This window comes from Pan paniscus, chromosome 11, assembly GCF_029289425.2.
Source record: "Pan paniscus chromosome 11, NHGRI_mPanPan1-v2.0_pri, whole genome shotgun sequence".
NCBI classification, from domain to species: domain Eukaryota; kingdom Metazoa; phylum Chordata; class Mammalia; order Primates; family Hominidae; genus Pan; species Pan paniscus.
The window spans coordinates 9,759,436-9,785,478 of NC_073260.2; the positions used below are offsets into that span (position 1 = coordinate 9,759,436).

At 54.6% G+C, this 26,043-nt stretch overlaps 1 protein-coding gene across 1 annotated transcript in view; it reads right to left on the reverse strand.

Moving 5' to 3' along the window:
• Positions 1 to 10,678, reverse strand: part of NTMT1 (N-terminal Xaa-Pro-Lys N-methyltransferase 1) — a 55,511-nt gene extending 44,833 nt beyond the window's left edge. Inside the window, exons 1-2 of the mRNA XM_063594144.1 lie at positions 10,171 to 10,678; positions 6,087 to 8,082 (exon numbers count right to left, since the gene is read on the reverse strand). The gene's annotated coding sequence lies outside the window, so the exon portion shown is untranslated. The remainder of the gene's footprint in view (positions 1 to 6,086; positions 8,083 to 10,170) is intronic.
• Positions 10,679 to 26,043: the final 15,365 nt, after the last annotated feature.

Sequence of the window (26,043 nt, forward strand, 5' to 3'; positions counted from 1 at the left end):
GAAACCATCCAGCCCCCCACCAACTCAGAATAAAACCCTCTCAACCTTTTCCTGTGTTTCCACGGGGCCTACATCTGTCTGCCTAACCAGGATTCCCAAAGAAGAAACTTCCACCTAAACCTCTCTATTAAAAGCCTATCACCCGGGCGCGGTGGCTCATGCCTGTAATCCCAACACTTTGGGAGGCCGAGGCAGGTGGATCACGAGATCAGGAGTTTGAGACCAGCCTGACCAACATGGTGAAACCCTGTCTCTACTAAAAATACAAAATTTAGCCGGTTGTGGTGGTCCATGCCTGTAATCCCAGCTACTCAGGAGGCTGAGGCAGGAGAATTGCTTGAACCTGGGAGCTGGAGGTTGCAGTGAGCCAAGATCGTGCCACTGCACTCCAGCCTGGTGACAGAGAGAGACTCCGTCTCAAAAATAAAAATAAAAATAAATAAAAGCCTATCAATCTTCTATGTTGCTCTCTCCCCACAATTTTCACCTCTTCCTCACACTCCTTAGCTCAGACATTACCTGGTCCCCTCACGAGGAGCCTCTAGTTTCCCCTAATCAAACCTTTAACCTTCTGTTGGACTTATGGCTTCAAGGTACCTCCTAGGATTTCTCCCCCACCCAAATAACTTTCTTTTCCTTCTGCCTGATGTTCCCTCTCCCCTAAGTTTACCTTTCCTCACTACAATGGGATCCTCAGCCCGCATCAAGTCACTCCTCAAAGCTAAGCATCTGGAACTTTCTTTGAATCTCACTCAGTCCCTGCTGTGGCAAGCTAATCCTTCCTATGCCCATAATTGTTGGATGTGCCTATCACTCTCCTCATTGTTGGCATATACAGCCCAATCGGCGCTTCTCTCTACAACGTTAACTCAAAAAACATTCCTGACTTATAAACTCCAAAAGCGGTCTTCCTGCTTTGAAAGGGCAGACACTGTACTTGGCAATTACCCTACCCAATTTGCTAACCAAGCCAATAAACTGTTCCAAACATATTATAACTCTCTAACAAAATATGCCCACGGCCAGGCGCTGTGGCTCATGCCTGTAATCCCAACACTTTGGGAGGCCAAGGCGGGCAGATGGTTTGAGGTCGGGAGTTCAGGAGCAGCCTGACCAACAGGGTGAAACCCCATCACTACTAAAAATACAAAATTTTAACCGGGCGTGGTGGCGCACACCTGTAATCCCAGCTACTCGGGGAGATGAGGCAGGAGAATTGCTTGAACCCGGGAGGCGGAGGTTGCAGTGAGCCGAGATGGCAACACTGCACTCCAGCCTGGGCAACAGAGCGAGACCCTGTCTCAAAAACAAAACAAAACACAAAATATGCTCCCCCCGCCCCCTCTATTGAAGGACCCCTTACTCTTCATATCCCTCTCCTTCAATGGGCTCCACTGTTTTTCAGCCACACAGGGCATGTGCCCCATAGGATCCCTCATTCCAGGAGAATGTAACAAAACCATTTCTCTCCAGCACCCTACAGACCATCAGACTAACCGGGTTGAATATCAAGTGTCACCAGAAGCCAGTGGGTTGCTCCTCCAACCAGTTCGCTTTACAGCCACCCCCCACATCACGGCTACCTCCTTTAATTGCTCTATCCCCAACACACATCTCTATCCGTGGCTATCCATAACTGGTGCTGCTCCAGATCGCATCAAATGTTCAAAGGTTGACTCCCAGCACATCTTCACCATCGTCAGAGCCTCCTTGCATCTACACTGTCTGTTTGGAGCCAGGAACCCACCACAAACAACCAAAGGCCCTTAATCCACCTTTTTTCCCTTCATATCTCTACCTGCATTTCCGAAGCAGGCTTGTTTTCCTGCCTGGCACCAACACTTACCTCTGCCTCCCAACCGATTGGACAGGCACCTGTACTCCGGCCCCCCTTTCTCCAGGCTTTGGAATAATTCCCCCTAACCCAGCCCTGCCGGTGCCTTCCATTCAGCATGTCAAACAGACAAGGGCAATCCAAATCATTGCCTTATTGGCTGTTCTGGGCATTAGCTCAGGCATTGGTTTAAGAGCTGGGGGATTAGCCACTTCACTCTCAAATTTTAAGTCTCTCTCCACAGACCTACAAGAATCCTCAGAAGATATAGCCAAGGGCCTTGTAAGAATTCAAGACCAGCTAGACTCCCCAGCCGGAGGAGTCCTCCAAAACCGGAGAGGACTCGACCTCCTTACAACAGAGAAGGGAGGTCTCTGCCTCTCTCTAGGGGAAGAATGCTGCTTCTATCTCAACCAGCCAGGCTTGGTAAGGGATGCCGTCCAAAACTTAAGGAAAGAGCTCAAAGAATGAGGGAGCGACAAGAAAACCAAACAAATCAGTTCCTGGTTAAATGTTCCTTACCGACAGGATCACAGCCATCTCACAAACTACCCCCCAACAACACCTGAAGACGGTGCTACTCCTCCAGTCAATCCAAAACCAGCAATCTCACGACCCCCTTTCAGCAGGAAGTAGCCAGAAAAAGCACGCCAGCCCATCTCCCTATCTAACCATAGAGTCTGGATTGATAGGACAAGAGTACTGCCATCTTAACGAGACTCCACAATCTTCTTTTTTTTTTTTGAGACAGTTTCACTCTTGTTGCCCAGGCTAGAGTGCAGTGGCGCAATCTCTGCTCACCTCAACCTCCGCCTCCCGGGGTCAAGTGATTCTCCTGTCTCAGCCTCCCAAGTAGCTGGGATTACAGGCAAGTGCCACCATGCCCGGCTAATTTTGTATTTTTAGTAGAGACGGGGTTTCTCCATGTTGGTCAGGCGGGTCTCGAACTCCCGACCTCAGGTGGTCCGCCCGCCTTGGTCTCCCACAGCGCTGGGATTACAGGCATGAGCCACTGCGCCCGGCCTCCACCATCTTAAAGTATCAAATTTCCATGTCTCAGAAATATCCGCAAATATCAGTCCCACCCATAGCTTCAACAGAGCATAGGCCCTAACTGCAACAGAGCCTAACGAAGTCCCCATTCGTCATAACTAGCCAGCCCTTCCCCAACTCCTTCCCAATAGGATCTTCTCTCAAAGCACACTTCCCCCACCGGGCCCTTTAAAAAGCCTCAGGCTGTAAGAGTCGCTTGCTCCTGACCCTGCTGGCCAGAGCCCTTCTCAGGTTTACTCTCAATAAATCCATCTCCACTGTACAGCTGTCTTCTCCCCTCTTCTTTCCTTCATCTTTTTTTTTTCTTTTGAGACGGAGTTTCACTCTTGTTGCCCAGGCTGGACTCACTGCAACCTCTGCCTCCCGGGTTCAAGCGATTCTCCTGCCTCAGCCTCCCTGGCAGCTGGGATTATAGGTGTCTGCCACCACACCCAGCTAATTTTTTGTATTTAGTAGAGATGGGGTTTCACCATGTTGGCCAAGCTGGTCTCGAACTCTCGACAAGTGATCCACCCGCCTTGGCCTCCCAGTATGCTGGGATTACAGGTGTGAGCCACTGCGCCCGGCCACCTTCCTTAATCTTTCTATCCCAACAAGATCAAACCTGGAACTCCATTCCACCTGGGAGGTGAGAGGCCCAGGTGCCGTCCATTCCACCTGGGCGGTGAGGGGCCCAGGTGCCGTCCATTTGTCCGGGATGAGCAGGGGCTCAGTACGTTTAACATAATAGCAGATTGGCCTCAGGTCTCAAGGTGGGGTTCAATGTCAGCTCTCAGGAGTTGGTGTTCTGATGCGCACACAGCACATATAACTGGGCTGTATGCACACATACGAATCTGCGGCTAAATCTGCAGCTGTGCCTCCCTAGGAAGGCAGAGAGTGTGGGGAGGAGGGAAGATGGGGGCAGGGGTTAGTCCTGGGGCAGGGAGGGCGGTGCTGCCCACTAGAGCCGCAGCCTGGGTGGGTGGAACCAGATGTGAGCTTCATCCGCCTCCTTCCCTGCCAGCTGTAGCTCTTCTGGAGATCTGGGAGCTCAGCGTTCTCGCCTCTGCCTCCCTGGGGGATTCTATCTGCAGCTCCTACCACCAACTCCCACTCCCCCACTCCTACCCAACTCCACTGCCAGGTTCAGCAGGCAGAGGGGAGAGGGGAGGCCGGATGGAGGGCTCCCCCTGGGGGCAGCAGACAGGAGACCTGACCCACCTGGGCCCAGCTTCTCAGCGGGTTTTCTCATCTTTCCTGGAGGGCTGGACTAAGTCTCCTCCTTCCTTACTGAGCACCTACTATGTACTGGCCCTGTGCTAATGCTGTGGATACCTCTGTGGATAGGCTCACTGTATAGTGAAACAGACATGAATCAAAGACACCCACAAATGTGTGCTGTGATGGTGAGACTACAGGCAGCTCAGCGTAAAGGCCCTAAACCAGCCACAGACATCAGGGAAGGCTTCTGGGAGGAAGTGACATGGTTGAGTTGAAAGCAAAGGTTAGGGCTAAGGAGAGTGAGTGGAGGGAGGGGAAGAGTAGGGGGCAGTGGGAACTGTGAGCTGGCTTTTATGAGGGGAGACAGAAGAAGGGCTTGCTGTTGAGGGAAGGGCAGGTTGATGTGGCAGAGGTAAAGTGGTGGCAGGGAGTCTGCTACGGGGTCTTGCAGGACCTGGGCACCAATAGAATCCAGACCACAGTGTCCCCATCCCCCAGTTGAGGAAACTCATAGGATGGGACCCAAAGAAGCAGGAGGGCCCAAACTCGGTGGCTCATGCCTGTAATCCCAGCACTTTGCAAGGCCGAGGTGGACGGATCACCTGAGGTCAGGAGTTCTAGACCAGCCTGGCCAACATGGCAAAAACCTGTCTCTACTAAAAATACACAAATTAGCTGGGCATGGTGGTGTACACCTATAGTCCCAGCTACTCGGGAGGCTGAGACAGAAGAATCACTTGAACCCAGGAGGCGGAGGTTGCAGTGAGCTGAGATTGTGCCACTGCACTCCAGCCTGGGAGATAAAGTGAGACTCTGTCCCCTCCCCTCCACCATCAGAAAAAAAAAAAAAAAGGAAAAAAAAAGCAGGAGGGCTTAGTTGGGGTTAGAAGAACATCTCAATCTGGATTTCAGACCCCACCTTGAATGGACTGGCCAGAGACAGAAACAGAAATTGGAAGCTAGGCTCTGAAGAGGCCTAGTGGATGGGGAATAGAAAGGGCCTGTGATCCACTCCCCTAGAATATCCTTTCTTCCCACTATCTTAGTAAAACTCCTATGCAACCTTCAGGACCCAATCTAAATGCTCCCTCTGCTGTAAAGACCTAATAGACCCTCCCAGGCTTTACCCCATCTCTGATTTCATTCACATTTCACCTGTGTCTTCTAAAACAGTAATCTTTCTTTATTCCTTCTTTTCCCCTTCTTCCCTCCTCTCCCCTCCCTCCCTCCCTCCCTTCCTTCTTTCCCTCTTCTCACTCTTTCTTCTGTTTCTTTCTCTCCTTCCTTGCTATGTCACCAGGCTGGAGTATAGTGGCACAATCATAGCTCACTGCAACCTCTGCCTCCCAGGCTCAAGAGATCCTCCCACCTCAGCCTCCTGAGTAGCTGGATTACAGGCCTGTGCCACCACACCTGGCTAATTTTTGTATTTTTTGTAGAGACGGGGTTTTGTCATGTTTCCCAGGCTGGTCTTGAACTCCTGGGCTCAAGCTATCTGCCTGCCTAGGCCTCCCAAAGTGCTGGGATTACAGGTGTGAGCCACCACACCCCACCCAAAACCATGATCTCTCGTTGAACATCTACTATGTGTCAGGAACTTGCTGAGCACTTTGCCTCAGAGAGGGGAAGGGGAGTGGCTTGCCCAGGTCCCACACCGGGGAAGAGGCAGGGCCAGGCCAGGGGCCCAGGACCCCCGACTCTTGAGGCCTGTGCTCTGAATCACAGAGCTGAGCGGCCTCCTTCTGTGCTCCTTCATTCCCTTTGCAGGGACACTCTTCCCTGCTCTTCCCAGTTAGATGGTAGCTAGCTGCCTCCTTCTCCAAGAGTCCTCCCAGGGTCGGTCCATGCCTCCTCCACTCCCCACCACGTTCTCTGGCCCATCGTTCATAGCTCTTTTCATAACCACCACGACTTCCTTCTTTGTTTACATGATTATTGTCTCTCTCTCCAACTAGACTGTGATTCCCAGAGGGCAGGGGCTGTGCATGTTACTCACCGCTGTGCCTGCGTTAAAGAGGATCTGGCTGTGCTTGCAACAGGGCAGACTTCAAATCACACCGGTTTAAACAATCAAGGGTTTATTTCTTGCTCAAGTAAATCTAAGCAGTCCAGGGCTGGTAGGGGCTTCATGGCCCCTGGGGGCTCCAGCTCCATTAGGAGCTGCTCTGCTATTCTCAACACACGGCTTCAACCTCACAGTGCACAACAGCTGCTCCTGCTCCAGACTCCATGCTCACATTCTGGTCAGCAGAAGGGAGAAAAAAAGAAGGCATTGCCTCTGTCCTTTAAACAAAACTCCCAGGAAGTGGTCCAAACCACTTCTCCTGGCATCTCATTGGCCAGAACTTGATCACATCTAGCAGCAAGGGATGCTGGGAAATGTAGTTTTAGGCCAGGTGGCCATACACCCAGCTAAGGATGGGGTGGGCTATTCTCATGGAAGAGGAGAGGAGAGAAGATACCCAGCAGCCTATGTCTCAGTCCCCATCTCCTGGCTCATAATAATAATAGTAGTAGTAATAATAATAATAGCTGATCTATATTTAGTACTTTACTTTGTAGTAGCTCATTTAATCCTTGCAATAACACTCAAGGTGGGGAAACGGAGGAACGGTATTGGTCAAATCACCTACCCAAGGCCACCTGGCTGGTAAATAGCAGAGCTAGGATTTCAATCTAGGGCCACCTGGTTCCAGAGCTGACACTTCTCTACTTCTCCACCATCCCTGTTTAATCACTATAGAGTGGATGATGCAACCTACTGAATTTGCTCTTGTCTGTATGGGCCCCTTAAAGGGGCTGGGCACACAACAATATAGGTTCCTTGCCCTGCCCCTTGGGCTGGCTCAGGGCCTGAGCTGTGGCCTCCAGGGCTGAGCCTGGCCTGATCCAAGAGGACTTAGAGAGGCCAGCTCCTGGGGGTTGGGGGTTTTGCTCCTGAGCAGGGAAGGAAGGGCAGGGACATCTATGATGGAGGGTTCCAGAGAACCAGTGGGGAGAAGGGACATGGAGGCAACCTCTGACCTCCTTCCAAAACTGAAACTGAGTCAGTGTGAAACGAGGACCTTTCCAGGGCAGAGCAGAGACTGGGGTGGCCCTGCCGAGACTCCTGGGGTGCCCTGATCTTAGTGGAGGTGAAGGGATGGAACTCCTGGGGTGCCCTGATCTTAGTGGAGGTGAAGGGATGGACAGGCTCTTGTCGGGTCCGAGAGAAGCCCAGGGATGTAGACTGCCCAGCGAGTCTCTAGCTGTCTCCCTTGGGCAGTGGCTGCTTCCTCCTGGGGACATTTTCCTACTCAATCTGGGTTTCGTGTAGAAAGAGGAGGTCACAGGGACTCTGGAAAGACCTGGCTTCCAATCTGTGGTACTGTCCTCTAGGGATGGAGATCTCAGACAATCAGAGGGTGCCACTCTCTCCTCCACCCAGCCCTGCCTTGGGCACTAGGTTATCCACCTGTCAGGCCCCTGCAGGCTTCCCCGCTGTGCCTGGGAAGCCCAAGGCTCCTGGTTCTTGTCCACATAGCCAAGGTCCCCAGTGCCTTTCTCTGAAGTAGGTGGTTGTGACCTTTTCTGTGCTGTGGGCCGCTGTGGCATCTGGTGACACCTTCATGCCCTGTCTTCTTTGTTACATGCATAACAAATATGTAGGATTACACAGGAAACCGAGTCACTGGAAATATGGCTATCAAGATATTTTTAAAAACCACATTTGTGGCAAGGTGTGGTGGCTCATGCCTGTAATCCCAGTACTTTGGGAGGCTGAGGCAGCCGGATCACCTGAGGTCAGGAGTTCCAGACCAGCCTGGCCAACACAGTGAAACCCCGTCTCAACTAAAAATACAAAAATTAGCAGAGCGTGGTGGCATGCACCTGTAATCCCAGCTACTCAGGAGGCAGAGGCAGGAGAATCGCTTGAACCTGAGAGGAGGTGACTGCAGTGAGCCGAGATTGTGCCAGTGCACTCCAGCCTGGTTGACAGAGTGAGACTCCATCTAAAAAAGAAAAGAAAAAATAAATCACATTTGTGATGTGATAATAAATGTGCCTCTTTACTAAGCATTAACAAGATGTGGCGGCGGGTCTGTAACGGAGTGATGAGTGAGATTTTGAGAAATCCGCACCAGCTTTGTTGTCATCAGAAGACAGCTGTGATTTCTGTCGGTAACGGTGCCGCAGGTACCACTGACTTCTGGCTTTGCTGGGTATGATCATCATGGAAGGAAATACTACACTGTAGTTAGATGTTAGAGAAAATGGAGATGGGATTTTTTTTTCTCCATCCAAGTTCATGAATGTCCTGAGTTCTACTCATGGCATACCCCAGGTGAGGGACCTCTGTTCTGCTCCCATAATTGGGGTGCAGACACTATGCCCAGCAAGCAGGGAGTTCTCGGGCTGCAGGGAAGAGAGGTTGGGGAGGGGTTGGGGAAGAGCCGATCGCTAAGGGGGAGGAGTTCTGGACTGCAGAGTCATGTGACCCCAGCAACTGAAGAATTGTGGAAATTGAGGGAGAGGGAGAAATCAACTAGCTTCCTGATTTCTCCAGCCTGGGGTCCTGGGCTGTAGAGTCCCTAACAGCAGACAGAAGTGAGAAAGAGGGCCTACAGGGAGTGCACCAGCTGCAACTAGATGCAGCTGGGGAAAGTGTGTTGGTCACCTCTTGCTGGATTGTGCTGTGGTAATGAACAACCTCCATGTCTCAGTGCCTTGGAAGCAGAAAGATCTTTTTGCCTGTGTTGGGTGTCAGCTGAGCTGCAAGCGAGCAGCAGCTCTCCTTCGCATCCCCTTCTCTCCAGGACCCAGGCAGGGCCATGGCTGTCTTCATGGTACCATGGAAGCCCCATGAAGGCCCATGTCTGCTTCGCACAAGATTTGTGCCTGGCGTCCCTGCCTCTTCTAAATACGCAGGGCGTGCTCAACAAGTTGCACTGACCCACAGGACCCAGGAGGGAGGCTTTGAGGGTATCCCCATCTTCCTAACAAGACCCCTGAGGCTCAGAGAGGGAGCAAGAGTCCTTCTGCTCTTGCTTCTTGCTCAGTAGGTATAGGGCAGGGCAGGGCTTCCCTGCTCCAAGCTCCCTGGACATGCCCTTTGTCCCAGGCCCTGGAGTCCCCTCCTCTTCCCCCCAGAAGGGAGGTCCAGAGCCTAGTGTGGCCCAACTAATCAGCTCCTGGGACCATTCCCCAAACCAGGAGGTACCGATCCCTAGGAGAATCTGCAGAATCTGTAGGGACTTAGGGGTCCCCGTCAGAGCAAGCTTCAGCTCTCCCTTAGGCCAGCTCTTACTTCTGGCAAGGAAGCAGGACTACAGGCCTGGGCCAACAGAGCCCAGCACCCTTGGGAGCATCTTTATTTGTTTATTTATTTATTTTTGAGATCAGGGCTCACGCTGTTGCTGAGGCTGGAGTGCAGTGGAGCAGTCATGGCTGACTGCAGCCTTAACCTCCCAGCCTCAAGGCCTCAAGTGATCTCGCTTCAAAATAGTTGGGGACTACAGGTGTGCACCACCACATCCAGCTAACTTTTTTATTTTTTGTAGAGATGGGGTTTGCCCATCACTGTCCAAGCTGGTTTCAGACTCCTGGGCTCAAGTGGTTCTCCTGCCTTGGTCTCCCAAAGAGCTCGGATCACAGGCATGAGCCACCATGCCCAGCCATTTCTTTTTTCTTTGAGCCTTGGGAACATCTTGATGCCTTCCCAGGAAACCTGGACAGGGTATCCCTATCCTCTGGGCAGCAGTGATGGGCCCCATCCTTGTCCTGCGCAATGGGGTGCCGTGGAGGAGGGGGTCTTCACATTCAGGCTGGGGAGGATGGACCCATTTTAGCCACAAAAGTGGATCCTTGTAACAGAGAGGCAGGAAGGTCCGAGCGAGAGAGAGGAGCCGGAAGATGCTACATGCCTGGCTTTGAAGAATGAGGATGAGGCCACAAGCTAAGGAACGCAGGTGGCCTCTAGAAGCTGGAAGTGCAAGGAAATGGATTTCCCTAGGGCCTCTGGAAGCAACACGGCCCCGCTGACATCTTGACTCTTACTTCAGACTGTAAGAGAGTAAATCTGTGTTGTTTAAGCCACTGACCTCGTGATCAGTTGTTATTGCAGCAAGAGGAAATGGATGCAGGCTGTTGCTCCAGCTATTCTCCCAGTTCCCAGCCAGCTCTGATGTTCCAGAAAGAAAACAGATGCTCTGTGTGGCCCTGCTTTGTAAATGATTAAAGGGCTGAGGGGCGGCGGGGGGAGCTTCTTAAGGCCACCAGGTCACACGGAGCCCATGGCTGGGACTTTCCATCTGTGGTTTCTCCAGGAAATGAAACCCGCCTGTTTGCCGGGTGTGGCCTACAGGACGAGCAGGAGGCTCAGGATTCCAAATGAGAGGGAAAAATGTCCTTAGAAAGTAGCGTTGCTGGGTTTCTCTGGGTCGGGCTGTCTCTGCCACTGTCCTTCTTCACCAGGAGGTCTCAGAGCCCAGCAGTGACAAGCTCAGGATGGACTCCAGTTGCCCTGGGTGCCAATTCTCAGCTCTGCTGAGTTGTCGTTTGTGTGACTTGGGCAAGTCCCTCCACCTTTCCCAACCTCGGCTTCCTCCTCTGTAAAATGGAGATAATAGGATGAGCTTACCTGGAGGACCCAATGGGATGCCATGTTTGTGAAGAGCTCAGCTCAGGGCTGGGTGCTCAGGTGCACCCCTGTGGGTGTCTGGGTGTTCAGGTATGCATGTATGCAGGAGTGCTTGTATACGGGTATGTGTGTACAGGTACAGGTTGCAGGCATGTGTGTACAAGAAGGCACATGAGGTATGTGTGTGCAGGTATATCTGCAGCCTGGATGAGCATTCTGAAATTCACCTTTGCCATGTTACTCCCCTGCTCAGAGCCCCCCATTGCTCCAGGGAGAAGTTGAAATCTTCACCATGGCCAACACGACCCTGCCCGGCCTGGCACCTGTCAGCCTCTCAGCCTCATCCCCCCAACTCCCCAGTTTGTACCATGTGACCTAGGCCTGCCATCCTCCTATCCATTCCTTAAGCGGGCCATGTTTCATGGCAGTCCAGGCCTTCACCCATGCCATTCCTTCTGGAACACTTGTCCTCAGTCCTCCTTCCTGACTAGCTCCTACTCAGTCTTTGAATTTATCACCTTCTCCAGGTAGCCTTCCCTGACTGCTACTCCACCAGAGTGATTGCCCCTCCCCTTTGAACCCATGGCATCACCATCCCCCATTTGCTCCCCTGGTCTCAGCACTAACTACATCTACAACAATCACTCATGACATCTCTGCACTCTGAGGCCATGTGCCCCCTGTCTCCAGTGCCCAACATGGGGCCTAGCCCGGAGTAGAGGCTCAGAACACTTGTTGAATGGATGAATGAATGAATGGATGAATGCACACATCTGGATGCATGAGCAAGGAGGCTGTCAGTGCAGAAGGGGTCTGCAGCACGTGTGCAAAGGTGATGTGGGGAGATATAAGATTTGGCCAAGACTGTGCCTTGGAGAGGGGCTGGAGAAAGGGGGATGGACAGGGTGCCCACTCCCCATCCAGACCCCTTTTCCCTGTGGAGACTGTGGACTTACTGAGGTTGCCTTGTTGTTGGGGGAGAGGGAGGATAGAGAGAGTAGAGGGTGAGAGGGGAGGTGGACGCCAGCAGTGCCAATACATTCTGCTTCATCTTCCCTTCCTGACCTCTCTGTGACTTTCATCTGCCCAGCCTGGGCCCTTCCGCTGGATGGGGAAGGAGCAGAACTTCCCAGGGTCACCAGCCCAGTGGCCCTTCTGGTGTCTCTAGCCGCCATCCCCTTAGCTCGTTCCTTGGGCCCCTGGTCAGGCCAGGAGGAGGTGAGAGCAGCGGCTCTGGGGGAAAAGGGGATAAGGGCCTGGCCTGGCCTCGGAGCCCAGACGGCGGGCCCTGCCCCTTACTCATGCCTGGGGTGAGGCAGCCCATGACTGTGTGGCCTGGAGCGGGTCGCTTCCCCTCCCTGACCCTAATCCTGACATCTGTAAAATGGCATAGCAGCCCTTCTGAGTAGTCTTGCAGCAATTAACAAGCTCCTGCTTACAGAAGGCTCGACACAATATCTGGCGCTGGAAAATGCTCAGTAAGTAGAGTTTTGTCATCATCATTATCATCTCTTTCCTCTCTCCCGCCTCCCTCCTGCCTTTCTTCCTCTCCTCCTTCCTGCATTCAGACCATGCTGTTTGTTCCTAGTGCACCCCTAGTAGGGCAGGACAGGTCTCTCACTCATCTTTATATCCCCTGTCCCTGGCACAGTGCCTGGGCACCTAGTAGGTGCTCAATAAATGTTTATTAGGGCCAGGCATGGTGGCTTACGCCTGTAATCCCAACACTATGGGAGGCTGAGGTGGGAGGATCACTTGAGCTTGGGAGGTGGAGATTGCAGTGAGCTGAGATCTTGCCACTACACTCTAGCCTGGGTGACAAAGTGAGACCTTGTCTCAAAAATAATAAATAGCCGGATCCGGTGGCTCACGCCTGTAATCCCAGCACTTTGGGAGGCCGAGGCGGGTGGATCACCTGAAGTTGGGAGTTTGAGACCAGCCTGACCAACATGGAGAAACCCCATCTCTACTAAAAATACAAATTTAGCTGGGCGTGGTGGCGCATGCCTGTAATCCCAGCTACTCGGGAGGCTGAGGCAAGAGAATCTCTTGAACCCGGGAGGCAGAGGTTGTGGTGAGCCGAGATCGTGCCATTGTATTCTAGTCTGGGCAACAAGAGCAAAACTCTGTCTCAAAATAATAATAATAACAGTAAATAAATAAATAATAAATATTTGTTGAATGAATACTTTTTGCCCACTGAGGGGCAATGCACTTCCTCTCTCTGGTCTCTGGTTTCCTCATCTTAAAACGAGTCCATAAACCAGGAATCTCCAAGGTTCCTCCAGTTTTGAAATAAAGACTGAATGTTATAGTCACTGCTGTGCTGGAGTCTTTGGTCTTTTTTCTTTTTTTTTCTTTAATATTCTTACCAGCTAATATATCCCTGAGGCCTCTTGCCCGTGCACAGGACCGGCCTCTTGATTTTCTGCCGGCCTCCGTGCTTTGACTCCTGTTCTCCATCACGCAGCAGCTGGTGTAGGGGCTTCTGAGCACAAACCTGTGCTGGATAAAGACAAGCGTCTTCATCATGGCCTTAGGGCCTTGCACGGCCCAGCCCTTGGGAGCCTTTCCAGCCTCATCTGGAAGACTCACCTCCCCCCAGGTCACTGGGCTCCACCTGGCAGGCCTTCTCTGCCCCTTTACTTCCCGGGTCCCTCCCTGCACAGGCCCTTTGCACATGCTGTTCCCCTCCAGCTGCAATGCTGTTCCCTTTTTCTTCACCCAGGCAACTCCCACTCATTCTTCAGATCTAGGCCCTGGTGCCAATCCCTCTAGGAAGCCTTCCCCAGCCTCCCCCTAGACTGGCTCCAATCACCCCATTATTGACTGCCTAAGCCTCTCCCAGCGTCTGTCACGGGCAGGAAGTGACATCCGCTTGTGAAGAATTGCACGTATTTCCTCGGCTAGACCACGCACTCCGGCCTGGCTTGGCTCTCTGTGCCGAGGCTCCAGCCGGCAAGGAGCCTGGCCCATGACACGTGCGGTTGCCCGCGTCCCCTCCCCACACGGTGGGAGTCTCTGAGGGTCTCTGCGGGGCGCCCGGATGCCTGAGGAGCCAGGCAGCCGTACTGGAGCCCCCAGGGCGGCAGGAAGGGCAGGGTGACCCCTGACTGCACATGCCAGCCCCCACTCCACACTGCTGTCTGCTCTCAGGGGAGGACCTGCGTTAGCTGCGACATTTTGGAATCAGTCTCATTCTCTGAGTTAGGCCACTTCTGGAGATGGGCTGGCCCCGAGACCAGGGCCAAATCCCAGCCCCACCGAGGGCTGTGGCGCCTCCTTGAGCAGCACCCTTCCCCGCTCCAGGCCTTGGTACGGCACAGGAGAAGGGCACCCACCTGGGCAGGGTCAGGTGGGGGCGTGGAGGTCCCCAGGGGAGCCCCCAAAGCCGCTGTGCGGCAACAGACATTCAGGACGGCAGGAGGGAGAGCCTCGGGTGGCTGCTGGAAAGGGGTGAGCATGGAGTGTGAGTGTGTGAGAAGTGTGTGTGAGAAGTGCATGAGTGTATGAGGAGTGTGTGTGTGAGGAGTACGTGTGAGAAGTGCGTGTGTGAGGAGTGTGTGTGTGAAGAGTGTGAGTGTGTGAGAAGTGTGTGTGAGAAGTGCATGAGTGTATGAGGAGTGTGTGTGTGAGGAGTACGTGTGAGAACTGCGTGTGTGAGGAGTGTGTGTGTGAAGAGTGTGAGTGTGTGAGGAGTGTGTGTGTGAGGAGTGTGTGAATGTGTGGAGTGCGTGTGTGTGAGGAGTGTGTGTGAGGAGTGTGTGTGTGAGGAGTGTGTGTGAGGAGTGCGTGTGTGTGAGGAGTGTGTGTGTGAGGAGTGTGTGTGAGGAGTGCGTGTGTGAGGAGTGCGTGTGTGTGAGGAGTGTGTGTGTGAGGAGTGTGTGAGGAGTGTGAGGAGTGTGTGCGTGTGTGTGAGTGCATGTGAGGTGTGTGCGAGGAGTGCGTGTGTAAGGAGTGTGTGAGGAGTGAGTTGTGAGAGTGACTGTGTGAGTTTGCAAGTGTGTGTGTGTGAGTTTGCGTGTGTGTGTGTGTGTGTGCGTGTGTGTGTGTGTACACGTGTGCAGCTGGCAGAAGAGCCTTCAGTGGAGGGCCGGGAGGAAAGGAGCTGGAGAAAGGCTGCTCCCCCGCAATGCTGAAGCCAGCAGCTCAGAGGCAGGGACTCAGAGGCAGGGACGTGGAGCTGCCTCCAACAAGGTGAAGGAAGGAGGCGGGTGGCTGGAGGGAGAAGCCACCAAACGCAGGGGAGGAGACTGGGAGAATTCTGGACCTGAGGGTCTGAAGACCAGCTTGGCCCTCTGGCAGCCCCATCGCCAAGGACTTGCGCCCTGCTGCCCAAAGACTCGGGTTTGAATACGGGCTCTGCCTCTTACTAGCTGTGGGACTCTGGGTGAATCCTTTGCCTCTCAGAGCCTGGGTTTCTTGGCTTGTAAAATGGAGATGATAAGAGAACATATCTGTGGATTCGTTTCCTGGGGCTATCGGAGCAAGGTGCCATGGACAGGGTGCCCTAAACAACAGACACTTATTTGCTCACAGTTCTGGTGGCCAGAGCTTGAGATCAAAGTGTCAGCAGAGCTGGTTTCTCCTGCAGCCTCTCTCCTTGGCTTGCAGATGTCACATTCTCCCTGAGTCTTCACATGGCATATGTCTGTGTCCTAATTTCCTCTTCTTATAAGGACATCAGCTATGTCAGACTGGGGTGCACCCTGATGACCTCATTTTAACTTAATCACCTCTTTTAAACCCTTACTTAGTCTGCGATGCTAAAACAAAATATCACAGACTGGGCGGCTTAAAAACAACAAATTTATTGCTCACAGTTCTGGAGGCTGGGAAGTCCGAGATCAAGGTGCCAGCAGATTGGTGCCTGATGAGGACTGTTTTGCTTCCTGGTTCATAGATGGTGCCTTCTTGCTGTGTCCTTACATGGTGGACTGAGTAAGCAAGCTCCCTGGAGCCTCTTTTTATTTATTTTTTTGAGACGGAGTCTTACTCTGTCACCAGGCTGGAGTGCAGTGGCGCAATCTTTGCTCACCACAACCTCCGACTCCCTGGCTCAAGCAATTCTCCTGCCTCAGCCTCCCGAATAGCTGGGATTACAGGCATGCACCACCACGCCCAACTCATTTTTGTATTTTTAGTAGACACAGAGTTTCACCAAGTTGGCCAGGATAGTCTCGATCTCCTGACCTCATGATGCGCCCGCCTCAGCCTCCCAAAGTGCTGGGATTACAGGCGTGAGCCACCGCACCCGGCCCCTGGAGCCTCTTTAATAAGGGCATTGATATGGTTGGGATATTTGTCCCACCAAAATCTCATGTTGAAATGTAATCCCTGGCCAGGCACGGTGGCTCACGCCTGTAATCCCAGCAGTTTGGGAGGCCGAGGTGGGTAGATCGCGTGAAGTCAGGAGTTCAAGACAAGCCTGGCCAACATGGTAAAACCACATCTCTACTAAAAATACAAAAAATTAGCCAGGCATAGTGGCAGACGCCTGTAATCCCAGCTACTTGGGGGGCTGAGGCAGGAGAATCGCTTGAACCCAGGAGGTGGAGGTTTCAGTGAGCTGAGATCATGCCACTGCACTCCAGCCTGGGCAACAAGAGTGAAACTCCACCTCAAAAAAAAAAAATGTAATCCCCAAAGTTGGAGATGGGGCCTGGTGGGAGGTGTTTGCTTGGCAGTGGATACCTCATGGCTTGGTGCTGTCTTCCTGATAGTGGTGGGTTCTCATGGGAGCTGGTTGTTTAAAAGTGTGTGGTACCTCCCCCTCAACTCTCTCTTCCTCCCGCTCTGGCCACGTGAGACACCTGTTCCCCTTTCACCTTCTGTCATGATTGGAAGCTTCCTGAGGCCTCCCCAGAAGCTGAGCAGATGCCAGCACCATGCTTCCTGTACAGCCTGCAGACCCGTGAGCCAATCAAACTTTTCTTTATAAATTAGCTGGTCTCAGGTGTTTCTTGACAGAAATTCGAAGACGGACTGATACAGGCATTAATCTTATTCGTAAGGGCAGAGCTCTCACCTCCCAAAAGCCACCACCTCATAATATCATCACACTGGAAATTAGGTTTCAACCTGAATTTTGGTGGGATGCAAACATTCAGACCATAGTACCCTGTCCCCAAATACAGACACATTCTGAGGACCTGGGGGTTAGGACTTCAATATATGAATTTGGAAGAGCACGATTCAGCCTGTAACATCTGCTTTGGTTTGGTTTGGGCTCCCCTGCAAGTAGGCCTCAAAGGCTGTTGTACTTGTAGTTTGTTTGGGACGAGTACTCCTAGGGGCAAGAGTGAGGGATGGGGAGCGGGAAGAGCAAAACAGGAGCGGCAAGAAAACCAATGCAAAGGCCAGGCGCAGTGGCTCACGCTTGTCATCCCAGCACTTTGGAAGGCCGAGGTGGGTGGATCACTTGGGATCAGGAGTTAGAGACCAGCCTGGCCAACATGGCAAAACCCTGTCTCTACTAAAGATACAAGAATTACCAGCCTGGCGAACACGGCAAAACCCCGTCTCTACTAAAAATACAAAAATTAGCCAGGTGTGGTGGCAGGTGCCTGTAATCCCAGCTACTTGGGAGGCTGAGGCTGGAGAATCACTTGAACCAAGGAGGCAGAGGTTGCAGTGAGCCAAGGTTGTGCCACTGCACTCCAGCCAGGGTGACAGAGTGAGACTCTGTCTCAAAAAAAAAAAAAAAGAAAAGAAAAGAAAAAAAGAAAGGCTGGGCATGATGGCACGCGCCCGCCCATAGTCCCAGCTACTCAGGAGGCTGAAGTGGGAGAATTGCTTGAACCTGGAGGTGGAAGTTTCAGTGAGCTGAGATCGCACCACTACACTCTAGCCTGGGTGACAGAGCGAGACTCTGTCTCAAAAAAAAAAAAAAGAAAGCCAATGCAAATGTGCATTGCTGAGTTCACCATTATGGAAGCTGGGGTGCCAGATCCCCCAGGATCATCGGAGCTGCCTTGCAAAATGCATCTCAGAACCATCCGCCCAGGGGAAGAAAGGAGGGAGCATTGGTTCCAGGGCTCTGCTGCCTTTGAGGAAGCGTTGGCCTGTAGGGTGTTCACACCTTTGCACTTGCAGTTGAGCATGTGTAACTGCCGAGTGGGTTACTGTGGAGGGGTGGAGGTGGGGGGATCCCACACTGTGGCATCAGCAAAGCCCCGGGCTGGAAGCAAGAGGCAAGCACAGGGGCCTAGGGCGGGCCATTGTCAGCTCACAGCTGTATGGAGCTTGTCAAGGCCTGTGAGGTCTGTTTACTGCAGCTGGGCCTGGGTTAGGAGGTGAAGCCAAGAGGTCTGAAGCTGTTCAGGTGAGCTGCTCAACACAGTCCGCCCCTTGTAGCACTCAGCCCCGCCCCTGCCCCCCGCTGGGTCCACCGTCAGAGTCCCCTTCGAGGTGCTGGTATCTGCAGTGCCTGCAGACAGCTCATGCTAGAGGGTTACCGAGAAGAGCTCAGAACCCACCTGAGTGGGAACCCCTTTCTTTGCATGTTGGTCCTGGTCCCTGGCACAAAGGCCCCAGTGTGACAGATGCAGTCACAGGTTTGAGTTCGGTGGGATCCACACTGTGCCCAGTGGAGCCCTCCCCTACTTCCCTTCTCCCCTGCCCTCTCTCCCCTCTCCCCTGTCCCAGATAGCTGGGGCCTCTCATCTGACACACCTAAAGTTGCAGGGACAAGAAGCACAAATCCACAAGGGGGTCCCCGGTGGAATGGGGTCGGGGGGGCGGGCAATCCTATTTCTACAACTTGTCCCTGGACCATGTGTTCCAGCTTCTGGGGACGTGGCACCTGTGACTGGTTGTTGGCTCTGTGCTTGGGGTGTTGCACAAGCTGGCCGCCCCTACATTCCATCAGGCCCGGACTCCAGGGTGAGACCGGCGGGCATCACGCTCATGTGCCCACTGGGATCCTTCCTCACCATAAACTGTGTCCCTAGGTCCGGGGCCTAGGTGGGCAGGATCCCACATCTCCAGATGGGGCATTCCGAGCTGCATTCTGGATGCAGTGGCGGCATGGAGATCTGTCAGGTGGCACAGAACTACTGCCATGGCTGGATTCCGAGGTGAAGACGAGAAGAACGAGGGTTATGGAATAGCGGGTGCTGCTCACAGGGCTCAGAGTGCAGACACAGAGAAGGCTCAGCACAGGATCTGGCACAGTGGGCCTACCGAATTGCCACTATGCCCATTTTACAGATGGGAAGCCTGAGGCTCAGGGGAGGAGGCAGCTTGCCCAAGGATCCAGGGCTAGCGGGCAGCAGAGCTGGGTTGGGGACCAGCCTTAAAAATCCTGTGCTTGTAGCTGTGAGGCTGTCTCCCCTGCCTCACTGCTGACCCAGTGAGTACATGTCTCTTTACAAAAAGAGTATCGTTCTGTGCCTGTGCTGGCCCAGGGAACGTCGAGGAGGCCAAGGTCACCCCACATGGCCTTCTGGGGCAGCTCCTCCTCTGACCGACAGAGGCCTTTCTGAGATGGCTGGTGGCCAAAGCCACTAACTGAGGGGCAGGACAAGGGGACTCTGAGCACCTTAGTCCCTACCCCACATCCCAGCTTCTATCCAGGATCCAAAACTTTCTCCTGATGGGCACTCCTTCCCCTCCAGCTCAGACAAGTGGGCAGGGCTCTGGTGTCAGGCGGACCTGAGCTCTGCCCTCTTCTCCCTCCTGGATTTGGGACCCTGGGTGAATCTTGGTCTCTGTTCCTTCATCTCACTTCATGGGGACTGAATGAGCCCACAGCTGCTGTTAATCCAGAGCTCTCCTCTCTTAGGAAGGACACAGAGTCCACTAATGACCATTGGGCCACCCAGGCACAGAGAGGGCAAGGGGCCTGCCTAGGTCACCAGCAGGCCTGAGTCTAGTCCTGACTCCCAATCCAGGCCTCCTTTGACCATACCCCAAAAGAAAATGAAGGTGGAGACGTGGGGGTTGCGGGGAGAGGAAGGAGATGGGGAAGCGGGGGGACCTTACACTCACTGCCCCACATACTGCCTCACACATAGTTGGTGTTCACTAAATATTTGCTGAATGATGAGTAAATGTTAGGTGGTTGGATAGATGGGGCCTCAGGCGGGTGAGACCCAGCTATGTGCTGTTCCGAATCCCAGCCCACGGCGTCCTGCCAGTCCCCCTGCTAACCTCATTTGGTTGCTAGCAGTAGCCTTCATTTTCTGCTGAGTCACTACTCTCAACCCAGACGTGGGGTTGGGCGTGCCAGGAATTTGGAGGGAAGAAAGATTGACAGAACCTCAGCACCTCAACACCAGCTCCATTTTTAAGATGAAGAAACCGAGGCGGGGGAGCAGGTCTGCTCAGCACTGGAACACCCCACTTCCCCAGCAGCCTTAGGCCGCCACCCCTGCCCGGCTTACCCGCCTCCATCGGGGAGCCTCTGTCATTCTGGTAGCTGGGGGGTGGGGTACTGGGGAACAGAACACATTCCCCAGGGCCCTTTGAGTCATGCTGAGTCCTGTAGAAGTCCCAGCACCACCCATGGTGCTCCCAGGAAGCTTTAGCTGGCCTCTGGGAAGCAAATTGGGGCTCCTGACCCCTCTAAACAGAGAATGGCACCCCCGCTCCATAAGTCTCTTTCCTCCTTTCCTCTCTGGCCCCTCTTGCCCTTCTCTGTGCCTGGTGGCAGGATCTAGGAGCCCATCTCTGTCTCCCGTAAGTACTGTGGCTGGGCGAGCCCCTGCCCTTCCCTGGGCCTCACTGGCCCAGCTGGGACCAGGCCAGCAAACCCAAGTCTCTCTTGACCTGACCCCCCAGGACACTGTGTCCATTGGAGCTCTGACTGTACCCCCTTTGCCCTGGTGCCCTCCAGTCCCCACCCCTCTCTCTCTCTCTGGCCCTCTTATGGACTCTTCCAGAGGGAGACTGTCCCACCCCACCTCCTGGCTTCTCCTTCCTCTTGGTCTCCCTCCTCCTGGCCATCCTCATTGGAAAATGCCAAGTCTGCAGGTTTCCCATGACCTTGAACAACCGGCAGTTTGGGAGTGAGCAGCTCCGAGCTTTGCAAGGAGGGCCTAGGGTGAGGCCCACCATGGGTCCTGGGGGCTGCATTGCCTTTGCACCCTACACCCTGTCCTGCTGACCTTGCTTCATTTTTCTCCATGGCAAGTGGCATCTTCTCACTGCTTACTTGGGTATTGTACGTCCATGGCCTCAGTAGAATGTTCCTTCCACAACGGTAGGGGTTTTGTCAGCTGTGGTCACTGCTTGGTCCTCACCCGGAAGGCCTATAACAGTGCCTGGCCCACAGGGGACCTCCATGAGTGCTGAGGAAGAAGGATTTCCTCCAAGCCACCTGTGGGGAGCACTTCCTTGTGGGCATCACTGCCTCTGATGCACCATCTGCCTGCCCAGGATATGCCAGGCCCCTTTCAGAAGATGGGGAAACTGAGGCTCAGAGAGGAAGAGACGAAGGGAAGGAACGGATGCAACCTCACACAGTGGTCCCTGGTGGGAGTCCAGAGTCGAACCCACGCATTCAGGCCGTGGCGCTTGACTTAGCCCTTCCTCCCATCAGCCAGTCCGCCAACAGCTGAGAGGGGCTGGGACAGCCCCGCCCGCACCCCAGGTCCCTGACGCCTTCGGCCACGCCCCTGTGGTAGAGTGGAGAAACTGAGGCACCCCGCCTCCTCGGATTCCTTGCAAGCCTCCTTCCCAAACCCGCGCCCGCGCCCCCTCCTCGGGCCCTGCCCTCCCTCCCTGGCCTGGCCCCGGCCCCGGCCCCGCGTAGCCCCCGGCCCTTGGCAGAGCTCAGCCCGCGCCCACCCGGAGCCGGGGAGGGAGAGAAAAATGAGTTTTCCTGCCGCCCGGTGGCGGTGTCAATTGATCGCGCGCGGGCGGGGCTGCGCGCCGGGCTGGGGGCCTTGCTCGCAGCTGCCGGCGCGCAATTATCGGGAAAAAACTGGGGCGGCTGCCGCGGTGAAATTAGTTATCGATCCCTCGGTGGGGCCGCGGGGCCGCGCTTGGCGCTGACGGCTGCAGACCCGGCCAAGCCCGCTGGGCGGGGCGGGGGCCTGGGGGGCGGCGGGGGCGGGCCCTCCCCCTGCTTTGGCCTCTCCCTCCTCCCCCTCCTCCTCCCTCCTCCTCCCGCCCGCGCTCCCCTCTCCCATTCATCCTGCCGCCGTATCGACCCGCGGCCGACCCCGCGCGGCCAGGCGCCCCCGCCCGCTGCCCTCTCCTTTCCCAGCCCGGCCTCCCCCGCGGGGGCTGTCACCGAGCGCCTGGCACGGCCGGGCCATGCCCCGGGGAAGGAGGGACCAGGGCCGGGGGCGGGAGCCAGCCCTTGTGCTCGCAGCCCTGGGTTCGGAGCCCAGCTGCCCGGGAAGGTTTCCAGATCTCCCTGAGCCTCAGTTTCCCCATCTGTAAACTGGGTGGTGGTGGCTTCGTCCCCCGCTTTGAGAGGACAGCAGGAGAGGCGTCCTGAGAAGTGAGTTCGCCTGGAAGCTGCCGGGCTGTAGTTTGCGTTGATACCACCGATCTTCCCGGTCACTCTAGGAGACGGGCCATATCCCCGTTTTACAAATGAGGAAACTAACTCAGCGAGGGGAGACGCCGTGTCCAGGGACACACAGTAAGCAGGTGGCCCAGGAGGACCCCAGAACCCGGCTGGAGGTGGCGGTGGGGGGCGGAGGGGTGCCTGCGGAAGGAGAGGAACAGGAGCAGCGGGAGGTCAGCGCTGGCACCTGCAGCCCTGTCAGCCTGCGGGGGTGCGGAGGTTTGGGAGGTCTTAGCAGAGTGGTGCTGACAGATCGTAGAGCGTGGGTGGAGGTCAGGGCTCCCCAGCCCTCGCTGAGCCATTGGCTCGGCAGCCTCCTGGTTGGAGAGGAAGAGTGGGGAGGGACAGAGGAAGGAGAGGGAAGCAAAGAGGAGAAGGGGAGTGTCTTTGCCCAGAGCCAGCCTGCCACCCTCTCCTTTCCCAGCACTAGGCTGCATTTGGAAGGGAGGCGCCAGGCTGGAGAGCAGGGGATGTGAGTTCCAATCCTGAGGCTCCACTAGGTGGTGTGACCTTGAGCAAGGCCCTGCCCCTCCCCAGGCCTCCTACAAAGATGGTATTTGGTCCTATGTCCCTCAAGGCTCCTTCGGGCTCCCCTCTGCCTGCCAGCCACAGCCTCATGCATCTCAGAGTCTCAGAACATTTTTTTTTTTTTTTTTTTTTGAGAAAGAGTCACTCTGTCACCCAGGCTGAAGTGCAGTGGCATGATCTCAGCTCACTGCAACCTCCACCTCCCGGGTTCAAGGGATTTTCCCGCCTCAGCCTCCTGAGTAGCTGAGATTACAGGTGTGCACCACCATGCCTGGCTAATGTTTTTTGTATTTTAGCAGAGATGGGGGTTTTACCATGTTGCCCAGGCTGGTCTCGAACCCCTGAGCTAAGGCAATCCGCTCACTCAGCCTCCCAAAGTGCTAAGATTACAGGCGTGAGTCACTGCGCTCGGCCCTCAGCACATCTTCATCCAGCATCTACTGTGTGCCAGGACTGTGCTGGGCACAGCAGATACAGCTGAGGACAAGACAGCCCCTGTCACAGCTCTCTCGGAGCAAGATGGGTATTAAGCAAACCATTGTATGGCCGTGCACTTACACCTTGGGGGGCGTTCAAGGGGACTGACAGGATATGTGCGCTGGGGTGGGTGGGTCACCGGGGAAGCCTCCCAGAGTCAGTGACATTTGAAGGTAGGACGTGGCAGGGGCAGGGAAGAGCAGGCTTCGCGGGGAAACGACACGAGCCAAGGCCCAAGTTCAAAAGGAGCTCTGAGCATTGCAGAAACAGAGAAAGGCTGGTATGCTGGAGGCAGAGAATGCCGGAGGACAGGTGAGGAGGATGAGGCTGGCAGGGCCAGGCCGTGGTGGGCTTGGGGGTGCTGCGAAGGAGGTTACGCCCCTTCCCGAAGGCGGAGGAACACAAAGTATTCGATCGCGGAGGGACAGGGTCAAGTCCGGCCCCTCGGCGGGAAGCCTGTGTGTTCCTGTTCGCCCATGGGTGTTGCGCGCAGAAGTCCTGCTTTGGAGGTCTGGTTTTGTTCTTGGCCTCTCTGAGCCTCAGTTTCCTATTCTGTAATAGCCTCCAATGCTGTAGTGGCTGTGGGTTTTGGTGGGGACAGCCCTGGGTTCAAGTCTTCCTTTATAAGTCGTGAGTCCTTGGGCGGTGTCCAACAAGCGGCTCAAAGGGGCCCTGTGTTCTCCCTCTCCCAGCTTTCCTGGCTCCCCAGATGGGATTCTAGAGGCGTCCTCAGGATCCAGAACAAGGTCTCCTTGGTGACAGGGGAGGCGATGGGTAGCCCCTCCGCTGGCCTGATGGTGAGGAGAGGCAGGGCGGGAGGGCTGGAGGCCAGTGCTGGGGGTCACTGTTCCTGCCTCTTCCCCTCTGGACTCCCCTTGCTCGCTGCAAGGGGACACAGAAAATGACAGAGGGACAAGCTGGCCTGTTGGGACTGGGGCTGCCTTATGTCCTGTAAAAATTGGTCCTCCCCTGGCTTCTGGGGGCCACACTATATTCTATTCTTGATTGGGACATGGTTATTACAGATGAGTTCACTTTGTAAAGATTCACAGAGCTGAACACCTGGGATGCATTTCTGTGTATGTGTCACACTTCAACAAAAAGTGCCACTGGGGGCTGGGTGCAGTGGTTCATGCCTGTAATCTCAGCACTTTGGGAGGCTGAGGCGGGCGGATCACATGAGATCAGGAGTTCGAGACCAGCCTGACCAACAAGGTGAAACCCCATCTCTACTGAAAATATAAAAATTAGCCGGGCCTGGTGGCACACGCCTGTAATCCTAGCTACTCAGGAGGCTGAGGCAGGAGAATCGCTTGAACCCAGGAGGCAGAGGTTGTGATGAGCTGAGATCGCTCCACTGCACTCCAGCCTGGGCGACAGAGCAAGACTCCGTCTCAAAAAAAAAAATGCCACTTCTCTGAGCTGCTGGTGGCTGACCGCAGCCTGTGAGGTAGGCGCAAACATCCCCTTTGGCAGAAGACAAGAGTGAGGCCCTGGGGGAACTGAGCCCTCACCTGACTGCAGTGGGTCCCGAAGGAGCCCAGGCATGTACCCGCTGGAGAGGGCTCTGTCTCCAGCTCCCCCAGGTCTGAAGAGCACACCTGGCTGGTTTCTGGGATTCCTGTGACTATAGAATGCACCTGCTGACAGGGGCCACTGAGAGAGAATTAGCCATGGCATCGCAGGATCAAAACCATCTGGTTGGCCGGGTGCGGTGGCTCACGCCTGTCATCCCAACGCTCTGGGAGGCTGAGGGGGGCAGATCACTTGAGGTCAGGAGTTTGAGAACAGCCTGGCCAACATGGTGAAAACCCGTCTCTACTAAAAATACAAAAAATATGCTGGGTGTGGTGGTGGGCACCTGTAATCTCAGCTACTCGGGAGGCTGAGGCAGGAGAGTCGCTTGAACCCGGGAGGCAGGGGTTGCAGTGAGCTGAGATCACAACACTGCACTCCAGCATGGGTGATAGAGTGAGACTCTGTCTTAAAAACAAACAAACAACAAAAAATACCAACCATCTGGTTGACGGGTGTGGTGGTTCACGCCTGTAATCCCAGCACTTTGGGAGGCTGAGGTGGGCGGATCACATGTGGTCAGTTCAAGACCAGCCTGGCCCACATGGTGAAACTCCGCCTCTACTAAAAATACAAAAAATTAGCCAGGCATGATGGCGCATGCTTGTAATCCCAGCTACTTGGGAGGCTGAGGCAGGAGACTCCTTGAACCTGGGAGGCAGAGGTTGCAGTGAGTTGAGATTGCGCCACTGCACTCCAGCTTGGGCGATGAGCGAAAGTCCATCTCAAAAACAACAACAACAACAGCAAAAAAAACACAAAACCATCTGGTCTTCTCCCTGGCCCTAGGAACACTGAGGCATGCAGAAAATCAGTGACTCAGCCAGGTCTTCCAGTGTGGAGATAGAGCCAGGATTTCAAACAAGACCTGCCTACCTGGCTACAAGGCCACAAAGCCACGTGTTTTCCATGGCACCCACCTCCCTCCTGCCCTGTGTTTGCCCCCTTCATCAATATCTGACATCCCACCTGCCATCATGACACATGGGGGTGAGCAGAGGAGTGCAGGGAGGGAAGGAGAGGAGGAAGAGGAGAGTAGGAGGAAGATGAACTTCAGGGAGCTGCTGGGCCCTGAATACCCATTCCCTAGCATGACACTCAAGGCCATGGCCAACCAGGCCCATCCTCAGTCCTGTTTTTCCCTTCCTCCTCTGCCCCCTGAACTGTGTCTCATTTCCAGCCACATGGGACACCTGGCCACTCCTCACACTCACCTCTCATACTCCTGCCCCT